The 5,000-nt window shown below is 43.1% G+C and overlaps 1 protein-coding gene across 1 annotated transcript in view; it reads right to left on the bottom strand.

The window, feature by feature from the left end:
* LOC119568370 (cotranscriptional regulator FAM172A-like) overlaps positions 1–5,000 on the bottom strand; it is a gene marked incomplete at its 3' end in the record, with an annotated part of 89,487 nt that overhangs the window by 68,414 nt on the left and 16,073 nt on the right. The gene's annotated exons all lie outside the window — the stretch shown is intronic.

The raw sequence follows: 5,000 nt of genomic DNA, 5'->3' as shown, positions 1-5,000 counted from the left end.
GGATTTCCTGTCACCATGGCCCTCAGCCAAACATTTTCAAAGCGGCCTGTTCCTGACACTGCAGCCCTAAGGCAATTTCTTTTTCAGAACAGCATATTCATATTACACAGCCCTCAGCCAAATGTTTTTATAATGGTAATGTCACTCATATCCAAGGTAAGGGAGTTTCAAAATCAACCATGTTTATATCTAAAATCATTTTAGCTTCTAAAAATATTAATTTACTACATAAGAAATTCAAGTATATCTTTCTACAGACAGGCACCTACTTTAATATCTTATACATTCAAAACATTGCAGCCAAATAATAAGTATACACTTTTAACTTTACAAAGGCAAAGCTATTAACCTCTTGAATCCACATAACATGACCATCACATGATGAAAAAATCAGGTTGAGGGATGGTTGACATGAACATGCTGTCACAAGAAAATTTGGCTGTAGGATGGGCGATAAAAACCTATTTGGAGGTTTATTTTACTCATTTGCTATTTTGCATTATTCCCATCAATGTATGAGTGAATGTAATGTTCATAAGTGGTGACTGGAAGAGCAGCCACCCCGCAGAGTGGCCACTCACGTAAGCCTAATGCTTGGATTTTTAGCGATCTGATTGTTATGATGCAGCCGGATCCAATGGGTTAAATGAGAATCATTGATTCATGCTTTATAAGTGGCTGTTAAAGTGAGGTGATTCTGTGTACCATAGATGGGAACTGGCATTGAAGGAGCAATGCTACTGAATGTTGGTGTGGTTTACAGCATCTGTGGTTGTCACTCACTCACTCACTCATTCACTCACTCACTCACTCACACACAGGCAGATAAATTTAAATAAGCACACTGAAAGAAAAAGAAGGAAGAGATAGAAAAAATATATGACAAACTTTTTCAGAAATTATGGCTGCAATATGGGCACAGAGGTTTTACCTACATTAGACAACAATCAAGCAGAAAGGTCTTTGGAAAGTTTTGTGATTTGTGTGCATTTTGCATTAATGATGGTATCCCTTGTAAGCAGACATCTTCCACTTGCATCACTTTGGACTTACAATCCAAGTGACATTTGCCTGGATTTAAATTCTTAGTTACAGTCAACAAAGAAAAGCTAGAAGTATTCACTGAAAGTACTTTCTTATCAGTCTGGCCAGCTTTTCTCTCCGAATTATGGAGCAGTAAGTGCAGCATTGTGCCAAGTAGGATCCTAAGAAACAGTTGGCTTAGAATGCAACATGGAATTCTTACCTCTAATGTTTGACCCTTGTAGCACTGGCATTTGCATTAAATATGCTACTACAACCTGAACCCACTATAAATGTATATAAATCATCATCCTGAATGCAAAAGAATACTTCACTTGAGAGGAACAAAAATACCACACAACTGCGCTCACAAAAGACATTAATAGCTCTACCCTAGGAGGCTCTACCAACACCCACGATCTTTAATGCAAACACATGATTTTGACTTTAGTTTTTGGACTGTTCACAACTCTTTACACCCAGTGATCATGGCAGTAAGCCAGAATTGCCCTTGCCTGATCCTAAAGTAACATAAGTCAGGGGCTTACTTTAATATGGGCAAAGTCAGAGTTTAACTGTAACAAATGTAGAAGAGATATGAATGAAAAGGAAAAAATACTTGTGGAATTATTCATTCTTACTCAAAATCTTATTTTTACAGGGTAAGGCTTTCTTAATACACCAGCTCTTAAGGCAAAGATCACCACCATCATTCATCATTGGGAAGTTAACATTGGCCATCTCTAGCTCTTCACAACAGGTATGATCTATCTGCCTAAGTCACAACTTCCTCGGTCATCCCACAGGCAGGATCATCCTGTGGGAAACAAGCCAGGTGCCATTAATCCAATAATCCTTGTTGCTATTCTTCTAGTCTCAGGATCACCAGAGTGATTCATGATGCCTTCTTGAGGTTGATGTAAGCTGCAAACAGCCCATGCCCGAGGTCAGTGATTTGAAGTGCAGAGATATTATCTATTGTGGACTTGCCAAGAGTGAATCCAGATTGCTCCAGTCTCTGGTGCCTCAACAAGTGATCTCTGATATGTCTCAGAAGGATGTGAGTGAGAACCTTATTTGGTATACTGACCACTGTAATGTCTTGGTGATTGATGCAGTCCCATCGATCCCCTTTCCCATTCCAGAGAGGGATCACCATACCCTTCAACAGCTCAGGGTGAATGGTACCAGTCTGCCAGATGGCAGCCAGGACAGCATGCAAGCCCCATGCCATAGGTTCATCACCAGCTTTTAACCCATTTCTGACGGGTAGTATTCATAGAGGCCCAGGCCTCAGGCCTCGCTGCCGGGGGCTTATATCGTCGCCTGATCATGTGCGACCACTCATGCCAAATTCCAGCATCCCATGCCGTTTCTTTGTAATACTACGAAGATATGTTGTATTTTCAGTTTTCATTATTTTCTAAAGTCTCTACTTGCCATACTTCCTGATAAATCGAGACTGAAAGATACTTTTATATTTATATAGACTCCATAGTTGATCATTATTCGGTCTACAGTCCTAATAAAATAAGCAGTGTGTGGCATCATGGAGTTGAAATTGTCTGTTTGTTGTTGTTTTTTTTGTTGTTGTTGCATGGTAAAAATGAGAAAGTGTTAAAACCGACTTAATCACACTTTCAGTGGTAGAAAAATAATCTTTTGCCGTGATTGTAACAAAAAAAAAACTCTGGCATGTTCATAGATACACCATGGCATGTGCATACATGCCCCCGGCAGATGGTCCCGCCATGCCATGGCATGTGCGTACATGCCACCCATCGGCAATGGGTTAACAGCATAGTTGGGATGCCACATACAGTGGGTGGTGGGTGGATCTGGCAAAGGAATCTCAACACTACCCATATCTAAGTTAACTGTCAGTGGATCAACCTGGTACAAAAGCTCAAAATACTCAGCTCAACACTCCCGCAACTCAACAGGATCTGAGATAATCTGGCCACTTACTGAGCACACTGGAGTCGCCTGTGAGGAGGGATAGGAGTTTAACTTTCTCATGGCTTGGTAGGCAGGATGGTCATTTACTAAAAAATGGCCATCAACCTCCTCTGCAAGATTTCTGTTCCTTGTCCCTCCTCAGCAATGACTGAGTCCTGTGCACCAAGGAACGATGCAAACCAAGATCCCGTGTCAGACGACCATGCAACAAGTATCTGTGGCTACCAGTGTCTCGATCTTGAGCGTTCACCAATCAATTCTTGAGCTGCATTGAGTGTTTCATACTTGAAGGAGTCCTACAGCAGTGCAGAGTCTGTCAGGTTTCAGTTTGCTGCCGAACAACCAGAGATAACTCTGCAATCACCAGGCACCCTCCCACTCCCTCAATATCTCATAGCCAGGTCAATCGCAGCCAGATACTGACTGAACTGATGTCACACATAACAATCTTGCCGAGGGCAAATATCTGTCACAGTTATGAGTTTGACATAAATAAAAACATCAGCAGGAGCATACACAGCAATAAGAATCATGAAGCCAAATGCAAGCTTCAATCTCAATACCATTACATGCTCATCTAGCAGAGTAGCCTCTACTACCAAGGGTTGAAGTCTGCTGAAGATGGCTATGGCTACTCTCTGGAGATGGTGACCATCACTGTGGTCCAACAAGTAATAGGTGTAGCTACCCACACTGACTGTGCCACTACCAGGTCTTCTAATCTCTAAGAAAGCAGCCACCTCAACTCTCAGCTGCTTCAGTTTCCTTGACAGCAGTGGCAACCAATCATCCTGCCAAAAAGAGCGGACATTCCAAGTCCTCACCCTGACATCCTGCCTGAGGTTTAGCCTCGGGCAGTCACTCTGGGTGCATGCCACATCTGCCACCCCCACCGACATGGGATGGGTAACACTTGCTCTCAGTCTGAGTCCCAGCAGTCACCAACCCAGTGGGATCCACAGGCTGCTTTACTAGGTGGGAGGGATGTTTGCCCTCACCCCACCATCTTCTATATGTCTCACTGCTAGTTGGGTTCTCTTCAGGAGGTGGTCTGGAAAGGCCTACCTCCCCACAGCCATCCATTAACCCTAGGGAGCAAGGGGGCAGGAGTCAGTACGAAGCCAGGTATGTCCACACACAGGTGGGTCATAACTTCGTACCTTTAGGGCTTCCGGCTGCTGCAAGAGCCTCCACAATTCAGCCTACGACTGCAAGGTACCTAGTTTCCATGGGTGGCCATGAGGAGGCACTGCAGAAGTCTTGATGATGGAGAGGCTATGAGCTGGCAGGGGAGACTTACACACAGCTGCTCCCTTTTTCCCTAGGCTAGCCAGCGGTGGCAGCTGTAAGCAAGAAGCCATGCAAAGCTTTATCACTAAGCCAAAATATCATCAGGCAAACTTCAAAAGATCAAGCCATCAAAGGCAGGACAGCGGTAAAATAGAAGTATATTTCATCTGTTACCTTACTTTTTGACAAAGGGCTATACCTTGCCACTCAAGCTGTTTAAAAAAAAGTGAGAGACATTAATTATGATTTTTTCACCACCCTCTACTACCAAGGGGTGTAGACAATGACAATGGATGGCACCTATACATGCCATAGAAAGGGTGGGGCCCAGGTTCCATATGGCATCTCTACATACAAAGACAGTGGAGGCTGTTCTATGGTCTGTAGAATTTTATGGTTCAGACAGCACCAGTTCTTAGGCTACAAAGTTCCAAATTCAGCCTAAATCCTTGTTTTACATACTGTCATTGAATAACAACAATCTGTTTCATCCAGATGGGGGGGGGGGAGACATTGCCCCCACTTTTAATACCTGACGTGTGGAGGTAACCCTGAAATCAACCGCAGCATAGTAGCAGGTGTGCTCTTATTACAAGACAAGATGCACCACTCAGTCTCATTGAAAATTCTAGTTGGTAGCTGCCAAGACAAGCCCCACTTCCTTCAAGACTATTTATTGCAAATATTAATAGGTTTTCCATATTTTCCTTATTTTCTTTATTCTTCTA

The sequence above is a fragment of the Penaeus monodon genome, chromosome 43, assembly GCF_015228065.2.
Source record: "Penaeus monodon isolate SGIC_2016 chromosome 43, NSTDA_Pmon_1, whole genome shotgun sequence".
In the NCBI taxonomy this organism is placed as follows: domain Eukaryota; kingdom Metazoa; phylum Arthropoda; class Malacostraca; order Decapoda; family Penaeidae; genus Penaeus; species Penaeus monodon.
This window is presented reverse-complemented; position numbering and strand designations above follow the sequence as displayed.